At 41.7% G+C, this 13,185-nt stretch overlaps 1 pseudogene; it reads right to left on the bottom strand.

Annotated features, from left to right (window-relative positions):
• The window catches only part of LOC102829798, a 44,312-nt pseudogene extending 36,986 nt beyond the window's left edge, over window positions 1-7,326 (bottom strand).
• Window positions 7,327-13,185: the final 5,859 nt, after the last annotated feature.

Genomic DNA, 13,185 nt, shown 5'->3' with positions numbered 1-13,185 from the left:
ATGAATCTTCCTCCAATCCTGACGCCACATTTTTCTTCATAGAACCCAGCTTCTCATATTATTTGCTCAGCATACAGGTTGAATAAGTATGGTGAAATAACACAACCTTGCTGCACACCTTTCCCAATTTTAAAACATTCAGTGTTCCCATGTTCTGTTCAAACATGTCTTTGTTTAGAAGGAAGGATAAGAATTAAGCTCAGCACAAAGCTGGTTCCTATAAAGTCACCATGTTTTTGACATTTTTAAATCTTTACGGAAGTAGATCACCCAGCCCTACTTCCATGGCATCAGTTTATTGTTGCTCAGTGTTGTTGAGTCAGTTCTGACTCATAGAGACTCTGTATAGGGTGTCTGGGGATCGGCCAGTGAGTTTGAACCACCAACCTTGCAGTTAGCAGCCCAGTGCTTGCTTGTCTTATAGCGCCACACCAGCTGGATTCAAACCACCAATGTTTAGGCCAGCAGACAAGCGCCACCTAGGGATCTAACTCTGTATACATACATATGTTCTACATTGGTCATACGCGCTCTGGTGGAACTGTAGGATAAGCACTGAACTGTAAAGTCAGCAGTTCAAACCTACCGGCTGTTCCTCAAGAGAAAGACGAGACTGTCTGCTTCTGTACAAATTTACAGTCTTGGAAACCCTAAGAAGATGTTCTACTCTGCTCTATTGGGTCACTCTGAGCAGAAATAGACTCAATGACAGTGGGCAATGGGTTGTGTAGATATAGCCATTTCGGAATTGTTCATTCATGCCTCTGTAACAAATGAATGTATTAACTAATGTAAACTGAATTTCCAATCAAAATATTTAGTTCCAGTTACTTAAGGAAGTTCTTTTTCTCTACCATTTTTATTCAAGTTATGTCCTGCATTCATAATATGGTGTGCCATGGAGTCAGTTCTGACTCATAGCGACCCTGCACAGGGTTTCAGCATGGTATAAAATCCTTTCTTGAATCCCCGGATGCTCTAGTTGGTTTCTTTTATTAAAATTGCATTCATTAAAACTCATCATCTGTGAGGTTTTGGGAGGGCACAGAGTCATGTGTCCACCACCATACTACCATCCACAGCAGGTCCATCACCTAACAAATCCTTTGTGCAATCTCCTTGTAGACAACCTCTCTTCCCTTTTCATTCCCTGACAACCATTAACATGCATTCCATCCCTGTCATTTGCCTTTTCTCCATCATCTGGCCTCTCTGTCATCGGCCTCTTTGCTGTCAGCCTCACCACCACTTCTCTGCACCACCCAGCACTGATGCCAGCCTCTAACTGGCTGGCTCAGCTCACAGCCAGTGTAGCAGCTCTCACTCAGTGTTGCTCAGTTCTCTCAGCTGCAGCTCTTTCAGATAACTAGGCCAGATCTTCGCCAACAACTCTCACAGCTGTAGCTCTTTACCAAGTCTGAGAAAGTTTTAAGTTCGGGACTTCTGTGTCCCAAAAGGCATGTTCCACCCCCTTGACTCTTTTCCAAGATTCGGAGACCCAAAAGAACCTCTGCGTTTCAACCCTTTACATACACCAGTCCTTATCAGTCACAAGGTGTGCTATCCCAACATTGAGATGTCAGTAAACATAGGTCTTATACAAGGTAGCATCCTCAGCTAGCAGTGACCAGTTCCTCTTACCCCAAATCCAACCCTGTAACAAATTCTCTGGGGTAGCAAACAAGTTGACGCTCCTAAATTGTTTTTCTCCAAAGAACTAGGGTAAAGGTAACAACTACTCAGAGGCCATCAAATGCATTTGGTGAAAAATCCTCTAAATTGTTTTTCCAAAGAACTAAAGTAAAAACCACATTAAGAAACTCATTGTGGCACATCCCCACTTCAATTCAGAACATACCTAAACCCTAATCAGTATAACTTACCTAACTGCAAATACTCTAACTGCCTTTAAAAACTCTGGATTAATGATTTTTGAGAAGTCTGTGCCACTTGGGGCTTGGACACTCCCATTTGCAAACAATTTCTCATTCTGTTAACTAATTTACTTTTTCTTTTCCACAATGTTTTCCCAATCTCTTTTTTTTTTTTTTTTGCGATTCGTAACCACTACGCTACCAGAGCTCCTTCAACAATGTGATAGTTTACATGGGAGAACATTAGTTTTACATTCATCCTATCATATATCATTTCACTGCCATGGTTACAATCCCCTCCATGCATCATCAACCAACCAAAAGATATATCCTATAAGCCTGCCCCACACCCACCCCGTCCTCCACACCCACCCCTGGTCGTCAGCACACAGCCTCTCTCCATCTCTGCATCTAAAGTCCCCAGCTGCTCCATCTCTCCACGTCATCATCTCTGCCTCCATCTCAGGCATCACTGCTTCTCTGGGTAGGATCCCGCTCTACGCTCTTCTCCCTTGATGGTCCCAGGGACCTCCACTCCTAGACTGCAAAGTTAATAACTCCCCTCCTTGCTACAAAACATCTAGCTTTACATTTACAACCCTCACAATCAGTCCTGATAACAATTATTCACTATTGTATTACAGGAGACCTATCTGCATTTCATTTCATCAGCCCCACCTAGACAGATTGGATACTACTCAGTGGAGATTCTACCTTCCTCCACGCCCTCTGGATCTAGGTTCCCTCTTGAAAGCTTGTAAGTCAGTCACTGCTTGCCTTTGTAGCTACCCCCCCACCACCATTTTGGGTAGCCAAAATGTCCAAGTTGCCCATCTCTGTCTACTCTGTGTATGGAGGGGGTGGGAATGATCCTTGCTGTAAAGATTGTTCCCTCTTTTGAGTGACTGCATCCATAGGTGAAGGTCAAGTTCATCAAATTATATCAGATTACTCTTTTTTTTTTCCCCTCTTCTTTCTTCTTCTAGTTGAGCTCTGATCATCCAGTCATTGAAGCCAGGTCAAGTGGGTATTATCTGCAAGTGTGGGTGTTCTTGTGCGTATGCCCTCTCTTCTTATCAGCTGGATGCTTCACTCTCCACTCTAGTCTTCTGTGGCTATGTCATTGACTCTCTCCCAATCTCTTTTATTATATCTCCTAATCCACAATAAAATTTTACTGCAGTTTAAAAAGCATGCAGAAAGAACACCTGCAGCGTTACAGCTTGATTAAGTTTTACAAAGTGAATAGATTCATTAAACTATCAACCAAGTCAAGAAAGTGAGCAGGACTGCCATAAAAGGGGTCTACTGTGTGTCCCCAGTTAAGACTCTCACAAAAAAATGACAGCTACCCTATTTTAACACCATAGATCAGTTAGTTACTTGATTGGTTGGTTGGTTGGTTGGTTGGTTAGTTTCAACTCTACAAAAAAATGCAATCAAGCAATATATAGTCTTTGATGACTGTCTTAGGTTCCTCTACAGAAACAGAACTAGGTATACATATATATGCACAAGAGTGAGTCAAAAATTACCCGCACTCTGGCTGTAGAATTTATTTTAGTCAACTTTTAGAAAAGACAAATACATCATTTTTTGGCATAATCTCCTTGCTTTTCAGTACACTTTGTCCATCTGTCAACAAGGTTTTGTATTCTCTCATTTAAAAATGTTTTAGGCTGAGCTGTGAGCCATGAATGTACTGCTGTCTTCACATCTTCATAATACCTCTACAGTGAAAATATCATTCATCAGTACATTAGAATTGTGGTGTAGTAGACCTCTATACTGTTATGATACTGAAAAGGAATTTTGATATTCAGCAGCATGGATCTTTCTTCCAATTATATTAATGAAGTCTGGCTAATTTTGGCCAAACAAGCATTAATTTAGAAATGGGTCAGAATGGACTCAATAGCACTTAACAACAACAACAGTGAAATATTACTATGTGATTAGTATTGAAATAGGTTTGGTTTAAATAAAGTGAGCACTCCTCCATAATGTAGGTGGGGTGTTGCTCTTTTTCTCCAACCCTCCACATTATCAATCATGATATCCTTCTCCAGGGACTGGTCCATCCTGATAATATATCGAAGTATGAAGATGAAGTCTGGCCATCCTGGCTGCACTTCTTCCAACACAGATTGGTTTGTTTTGGTAGTCCATGGCACTTTCAATATTCTCCTCCATCACCATAACTCAAATGCATCAATTCTTCTACAGTCTTCCTTATTCACTGTCCAACTTTCACATGCATATGAGTTAACTGAAAATACCATGGCTTGCATCAGGCGCATCTTAGTCCTCAGCCTGACATCTTTGCTCTTCAACACTTTAAAGAGGTCTTGTGTAAATTTGCCTAATTTGATTTCTTGACTGCTGTTTCTATTAGTGTTGATGGTTGATCTCAGCAGAATGAACCTTTGACAACTTAAATCTTTGAGGATTTTTGTTTTCTTTACATTGAGATGCAACCCATACTGAAGGCTGTGGTCTTTGATCTCCATCAGTATTTTAAGTCCTCTTCACTTTTCAGCAAGCAAGGTTGTATCATCTGCATATCTCAGGTTGTTAATAAGTCTTCCTCTAATCCTGGTGCCACATTTTTCTTCATATAATCCATCTTCTCAGATAATTTGCTCAGTATACAGATTGAATTAATATGGTGAACAAATGCAGCCCTGGTGCACACCTTTCCTAATTTTAAACCATTTAGTGTTCCCTTGTTCCGTTCAAACAACTGCCTCTTGGTCTAGGTACAGGTTCCTCATGAGCATAATTAAGGGTTCCAGAATACTCATTCTCCACAATGTTGTCCAAAGCTTGTCATGTTCCATGCAATTGAAAGCCTTTGTGTAGTCAATTAAGCACAAGTAAACAACTTTCTGGTATTTTCTGCTTTCAACCAAAACCCATCTGACATCCCTTGTATCATGTCCTCTTCTGAATCCAGCTTGAACCTGTGGAAGTTCTCTGTCGATATATGGTTGCAACCATTTTTGTATTATCTTTAGCAAAATTTGACATGCACATGAAGATTTACAACCTCAAAAACTCTATACAGGGTTGCCATGAGTCAGAACCAACTCCCCATGGGCACACAGCAGTAGCCACGCAGAGAGAAAGAGACAAGGAGCTGAAACGCCGAAGACAGCAAGAGATAGCAGCAAAGCAGAAGCAAGAGTCATAGAAGTGCCAGATGGCAGGAACCAGGACACTGCAGGGGAACTTGTCAACTCACGGAGTTCAAAGCTGTAACACTTGCCAAGAAGGTTCAAGCAGGGCCCAGTGACAGAGAGCTAGAAGAAACCATCCTGGTCAAAAAACTCTATCCTGACTTGCTCCTGCTACTCCTAAATTGGTCTTAATCCCAGTTATACCCTATTAATTCCCCCACAAACCACTTAACTGTAAGTATGTGAGACGATGTGTAAGAAGTTACCATGAATTCCTTTACCCAAATATGGGAGGGCGAATACTCAGGGAAGAGGAAATCATTGATGCTAGAGATGATGGTGTAGAACAAGTTTGGAAAAGTTGGACATTTGGGATATCTTTCATTCCCACCTCATAGGAACCAGCTTTGTGTTGATCCTTAGAATAGAAATCATTCTTTTACCTGCCTATTCAAACCATAGGACCTCCAGATCAGCATAAAGCTGAGCCTTCTGAGCTTCTTAGACCCCAAGTCATGATGACCCTTTCATGTCTACCTCACTTGTTTGCAAAACTGTCTTGAACTAACATATAACCAATAATACCCATGGCACATATGGTACTTCTTACTATGACCCAATTGATTTTATAGTGGTCTCAACCCATTATACCTGTGCCACTCCTTTGCAGCTATGAAATGATGACCAGTCTCTGTGACAATGAAACTGCTCAGCTTCTACATCACAGGTAGAGAAGACTGCGGACATGGCTAAGACTTTAGGTCTAACTTATTCTTGTTTCAGGATGTTGTTGTTGTTAAGTGCCATTGAGTTGGTTCCAATTCATAGCAACCATATCTAGGGTTTCCAAGGAGCAGTTGGTGGGCTTGAATCACTGACCTTGTGGTTCAAGCCAACCTATGATCCAAGCTGACCTTGCGGTCCAGTACATTCTCTGGCAGTGCGACAGCAGGACTCCCACCACACCAGAATATCTCCTCTGAAAATCTTTTTCTATATTATGTTCCTTCCTTTCCCTCCATGAGAATGGTACTTTCAGCTCTGACTAGAATCACAAGTATAATCTCCAGCCAGACAATACATTTATTGAAGGAAGGACTAAACACATGAACTGATAACAAGCCTTAAAAAAGAAGTTGACACTCACCTATCTGAGAGACCACCATATGTGAGACTTCCTATCAGCCCTCCAATCATGAAAATGAATTGAGTCACTGATTTTAGAATCTGAGATCCACATACCAAGTTCCACTGAAAGAGAATGAAGCAGCACATGATTTTCACGGGATTTTCAAAGTCCTTTGCTATTTGATGCTGTTCACCAACCATTGTCTACCCAGCATTCTACACTCAGCAAATATTGAACTTCTTTAAGCTTTGTAAAAACAACACTAGGCTCTCAGTTCACAGACTTCCAAACATCGATTCTGACTATCTGCATATCTTCTTCTTTATCCTTTTTGTACTGTCTGACCACCATACTTCATTAGCTAGTACACATCCTTTGGGTTACATATAACATTCTCCTAGAAGCCATTCCTTAAGCAAGAGTCTGTTTAGTGCTACCCACCACAATAAGCACTGAACTGCTAATCACAAGGTCGGCAGTTCAAACTCACCAAACACTCCTCAGAAATAATATACAGGGTCACTATGAGTCGGAACTGACTAGATGGCACACAACAACAACATGCTAACATATCACTTACTACTTCACATGACATAGTTCTCCCTCATGGCGATGCATGGGAATATCTACAAATCTTCAGAGGCTTAAAGTAAGAATGATCCATTGTGAATTAGGACATTTTCCATGTGATCACCAAAGAGAAAAGTATCAAACATTCAAAAATGTTCCTGGGGTCTCTTACCTCATTCACAATAGTGGTGGAGAAGATGCTTCGGTCGTATACCCAGCCATCCACACAGGGTTCTGTGTCTGGCTGACTCATGTTGGAGAAGGTCCCATTCAGCTGAAGGAGCTGCCACTGGGGGTGGAGGAAACGATGACACTTCTCTGGTCTCAGGTTTGAGTCCAGTGGGATGGAGACTTTCAGAAGGATCTCTGAGTTCAAGGTCTCAGTGCCATTAGTAGAGACAGTGTCATTGTCCAGAACATGTACCCAGCAGCGATGGTCAGGGATGGCTGCAGTGAAGTTCTCCAGCAGACTCTGAATGTTTGCTGCCGCAATGGATGTTAAACAGAAAATCATCTGAAGGATTTGGCATCTCCCTTGCCCTCCTGCTTTGTCCAAGAGCTCCTGAAAGGCCATCAAGCTGCAGAGTTAATCCCCAAGTAGAAGCACCGTAACGTTACGTTCAAACATTAAAAACGATGTGATTTCTTCATTAAATCAGTATTGATTCTACCAAACTTTCACTTCAATCTGCCCTATTAAACCCTTCTGCAAAGCAGTATAAGCAGTTTCCCCAGTTTTTTGTTGAATAAGAAAGTCAGAATTTTACAAGAAAGCCACAGAGATAATTCTTTACCCAAACTAGTTACACACGTTAACAAATAAGCCTGCTGGGAGATCAGTTCGGTGAATCCCTGGTAATCAGTAGCTCAATGGTAATAGAGCGATGGATTTTTGCATACTCTCTAACTAAACTGTGTTTCTGATTCTTCAGTGCACTCAAGTCATTTCCAAAAAGGAAAATTATGAGACTCAAAGGGGAACTATGTCAAGATTTTCCTTTGGGGGAGAAAAGGAACCAAATCATTCCCTTAGTTGGACTTTATTCTGATTTAAAAAGTTAATGTAAGTCATCTTGAGTTAAAATAAAGCTGGGTACAATGTTCTGTGGAAAGTTTTGGGTCTAAGGTCAGCGTCTAAGAAGGGAGACAGAGACTATTCCAAAGATTTGATGAGAGGTTATAATATAATATTCCACTAAATAAGTAATGAAAAAGTTAAAAAGAGAACTCTGATGTATCACGGAAAATGCAACTTCAAGAAGTTATACACAATGTTCATTGCAGCGCTATTTACAATAGCCAAAAGGTAGAAAACAGCTAAATGTTCATCAACAGATGAATGGATAAACAAAGTGTGGTACATGCATACATACATACCTATATAAGTGGCTGCAGCAATGAGCTCAAAGTGTAGCAACGACTGTGAGGTTGGCCCAGGACCAGGCAGTGTTTCGTTCTGTTGTGCATAGGGTCTCTGTGAGTCGGTACCGACTTGATGGCACCTAACAACAACAACATATAATAGAATACTACTCAGCCAGTAGGATAAGTGAAGTCTTAATGCAAGCAACAATATGGAATATGGATGCAGCTGGAAAACATTATGCTGAGTGAAATAAGTCAATCACAAAAGGAAAAATATTGTATGACAAGAAACAACATGTATAAAGATCAACGTGCATTCACAGTTACCAAACGGAGGAGTTAAGGAAATAAGGGGCTAAAAGTGATGACCATCACTCATTTGTCAGCTCCTCCTACTGTGGTGATTGCATGTTACTTCAATGCTGGAAGCTATGCCACAGGTATTTTAAATGCCAGTAGGTTACTCATGAAGGGCAGGTTTCACAGAGCTTCCAGATCAAGACAGATGAGGAAGAAGGACTCTATGATCTACGTCTGAAAAAACTGACCAGTGAAAAGCTTTTGTGTAGCAGTGAAACATTACCTGATACAGAACTAGAAGATGAACCCCTCAGGTTGGAAGGCACTCAAAATACGACGAGGGAAGAGCTCCCTCCCCAAAGTAAAGTCAACCTAAATGGCACGGATGGAGTAAAGCTTTCAGGACCTTCATTTGTTCGTATGCCATGACTCAAAATGATAATAAACAGCTGCAAACATCCATTAGTAATTGGGACGTGGAATGTACGAAGAAAGAATCTAGGGAAATTGGAAGTTGTCAAAAATGAAAGGGAATGCTTGAAGAGCAACATCCTAGGCATTAGAGAGCTGAAATTGACTGGTATTGGCCATTTTGAATCAGACAGTTGTGTGTTCTACTATGCTGGGAATGACAAATTGCATTCATTGTCAAAAAACATTTCAGTATTTATCCTGAAGTTCAATGTTGTCAGTGATAAAATGATAGCTATCTTCCATACACTTACAGGGAAGACTAGTCGATAGGACTATTTTATCAAGCTTACACACCAACCACAAATACCAGAGATGAGAAAATCGATGATTTTTGCCAACTTCTGCAGTCTTGACTAAATATACAATCAAGATGCATTGATAATTATTAGTGAATGGAATGCAAAAGTTGAAAACAAAGACGAATCAGCAGTTGGAATATATGAACTTGGTGATAAAACCTGTGCCAGAGATCATACCATAGAATTTGCAAGATCAATGACCTATTCACTGAAAACACCTTTTTCAACACTCTACATAGTAACTACCATATTTTTACTCCAATAATATGCACATTGTACATTTGTTTGAAAACTGAAAGGCTCCCTCCATGAGTTATTTTTATAAATGTGCTATGCTAATTTTTTACAGTAATATGTAAAATAAAATTGGCATTGGACTTAAAAAATACCTTGTGAGGGGAGGGCAAAGTTGTCAAATAAACAGAATGTATGTATTTATACTCGTGTAAAAATATGACATACATGGGGACCTCATCAGATGGAATACACAGGAACCAAATCAACTATATTCATAGAAAGAGACAATGCAATAGAGAAGCCCAATCTCATCAGTATGAACAAGCCAGGGTCCAGCTGCAGAATAATTCAATCAGAAGTTGCAACGCAGTGAACTATTTAATATGTCTCTTCTAGCCACATCTTTGTAACTTTCACCAATTTTTCCATGATGAGTCTGGGTAAGAGAAGAGAGGGGATAAGAGTACATTGTGAATGATTGCTAACAGGGTTAATTGTGATTATAAAAACATAGACCTCCAACAAGGGCCTTGGTCAGTTTCACCATCCTGCTGTGTATTCAATGAGCTATTCTGGTGATTTGCGTGGCTGTGTTCTCCTTTGCTTGACTGACCTCCAACTCTTGGGCTTGAGCCAGCAGCTTGACTCGATTTGCCAGTTTCCACAGCCATCTGAGCATGCTGGTATGGTGCTGTGGATTAATGCACTGGACAGCAAGGTCAATTTGAACCACACAGTCAGTGATTCAAGCTTACCGACCGCTCCTCAAAAACCCTATACAGGTTTGCTGCGAGTCAGAACTGACTGGACAGCACTTAACAACAGCCTCGTGAGTCAATAGCCCAATTCTGTGTGAGTGAGAAGAATCCTCCAGTCTGACATCTGAACTGCAGATTTGTGACTTTCCAGCCTCCACCATATATGTTGAGCAAATAATCCAAGAAACTGGATTATATAAAGAAGATCATGGCTTCAGGATTACAGGATTCCTTATTAACAGCTTGCAATATGCAGCTGATACAACCTTGCTTGCTGAAAGCAAAGAGGATTTAAAATACTTACTGATGAAGATCAAAGACAACAGCTTTCAGTATGAATTGCACTTTGTTTAGGTTCAAACCCAGAAAGGAAAATCCTTCCGTGTGGGTATTCATCAAGAGACCACAAAAGTAACCAGGAGACATGCTGAGAGGCATTAGTTTATTACAGAAAAAGATGGTTTACCAACAGAGAAACTTACTAACTGGGATGAGAACAGCTGCTGTTTCCAGTGTCAACCAAATGGACAGTTCAAGATTTTCTGCACCAGGAAACATTTGTGGGTTCCTTTTATGTTATGTAGTAAACAAGTCTTATCTTCCAGGAAAGAAGGGAGGTGAGAGGATGAGATAGTCCGATCTCCAGCAGAGATGCAGGGAGAAACAGCCCCGAGCCACGTACCTACTACTCCCTAGTAGATAAGTAGCTAGCCATGGGAACACGGAGTTTTGGTCTGCAGCATCAGAGATATATGCTAGAGGGAGAAAGAAAATGACAAAACATTTCTCCTGGGTTGACATTAGTGTGGACATTTTGGAACATTCAGCTTTTGTCCCTACATTCCACCCCAATGACCCTAAATGGCCCTTACAATCTTATTGCCAGTCCCTTAGGCCTGGGCATTAGAGACTTGTAACCAAAGGCCACAGTTACAATATATAGTAGAGTACAACAAAACACTGTCCCCAGGCACAAGATCCCCATGACAGATATGAAGGTAAGACACCATCAAGCCAAGGCTCTGGGGTTCAAAAGGGCGATTTTCCACCGCAGACCACAGCAGAAGGCATTCTGAGTTCCCCACATACCCAGCAATCTGATTGGTTCTTTACATCAGTAATCATGGCGACCCAGCTGGAAAAGACATTACTGCAGACAAAGAGGTGAGAGGCAGCAACATAGATGCAAGGTTTTTGATGGCGTGGGATAAAACCAAGGTGATACTTGTTTGCCTACATCTAGCCCTATTGCCTAAAGAGCCAAAAAGTCACTGAAGGTTGATTTGCCCTTTCTAGGGAAGCTGGAAAATGGAGCTTCCTGGGGTTAAGTCCTGGGACAATGGCAACAGGAGATTGTTGGAATCCCCAGGCGCTGACCATGGATAGTCATCCAGTGCAGACCTGGGTCCTCATGGCCTTCTGTGGTCCCTGGGTCAGTAATTGATAGGCAGTGGGCCAGCTCTGTCATTGATATTCATTGATATACTGTAGCGATTCTGGTAAACATCAGGTCCACTGAAGTAACAGTGGGCGTCATGCCACAAGATCTGTTTCAGGATTCTGTTTGTCTACTCTACTAGTCTGGCTTCAGTTGAGCTGTATGGAAGATGGAAGTACCAAACAATGCCCATACTATCTGCTCAACCTTGCACTTCATTTTTCAGTGTAGCCACTCTGAAGTTACATTCGTGTGACACACAGCCAGGTCAGTTTGTCAACTTGATAGTTCCCCAGTGGAGTAAGAGGGCTATGAGCCAACACATGAAAATCAACAATGTCCATGGCCCACGGCCAGGCCCAAATGTGTTTCCACAGGTCCATTCCTCAGAAGGGTTGCTAGATGACAAACCAGTCTTGCTTCTCCCCCTGTATTAACCCTAATGTTAGTCCTTTGTACAATGTCCAGCTGTCCGTGCCAAGGCCTACAGGGCTCAGCTCTTATATCAGTACCACCCATGTGACTCTCAACTCAGCCCACTGACTACTTTGCCCCATGCCCTGGTCGATCCACATACCTTCCATAGCTGGTTGTATCACCACTGTAGTCCACCGTAGGGGATTACCTCAAGCAGAGCCATCCATGTTCCAGGCTTTCTTGGGAATTTGCCCAACACCCTCTGGTATGTGACTCTCCCATGGGAGTGCTTCTGTTGTGGGCAACTGATGTTTTCTGTTGGTGACATAGGTGAACAGTTCAGAACGCAAGGGGCTAGTCAAGAGGACACTTCTTTGCTGCAAATATGCATGTCATTTGACCAGTGTTCTGGATTGAACCACCAACCAAAGGCCTTGACCCATCCCTGTAAAGGGGAGTGCATTTGTGCTGTTCCAGGGGCCCCTTGTATGATGTGTTCTATAAGCTGTAAGTTGTTGTACGGTGCATACAGTTGTTTTTCTAAAGGGCTGTTTCTGGTTTCTACACATTTCCATAGCGAGTCCAAAATCCTAAGGGAATATGTCGTTGCCATGGCCACAGGTCCCAGTCATACCCTTCTGGGTAGCTGGCGACATCCAATTCACACCCTTGCCTTACAGCTATAGTCCCAAGATCCCACACCTGCTGCACTGCCAACTTGGCCACATTAAAGGGTTGTTTCGTCTCAGAAATCCAGTCCTAAATGTTTCCTTTCTTTACTAAATAGTACAGGAATCACAAAATCTGTGCTATATGGGGCATAAAGGACCTCCAATATGCAACCTTGGACTTCCTTCTTCAGTATCATTGGCTCTTGATCATATGCTACCTCTTAAAATGGTTGAACATCAACCATTTCCTTTTGGTTACAGTGACTCTGTGTATTCCTTCAATCTTCTTTTGATTCTTTCTGCATCATTCAATAATTTGCCCAGAGAATGCTTCAATAAGGAAAGTCGAGGCTTGCATCTTTTCTTCAGTTCCCCCAGTTTGAGAAATGCTGAGCATGTCCTTCCCTTTTGATTTTCTGACTCCAGATCTTTGCACATTTTGTTGTAGCATTTGACTTGGTCTTCTCGAGCTGA

This window comes from Chrysochloris asiatica, unplaced genomic scaffold (genome assembly GCF_000296735.1).
Source record: "Chrysochloris asiatica unplaced genomic scaffold, ChrAsi1.0 scaffold00310, whole genome shotgun sequence".
Lineage (NCBI taxonomy): Eukaryota > Metazoa > Chordata > Mammalia > Afrosoricida > Chrysochloridae > Chrysochloris > Chrysochloris asiatica.
This window is presented reverse-complemented; position numbering and strand designations above follow the sequence as displayed.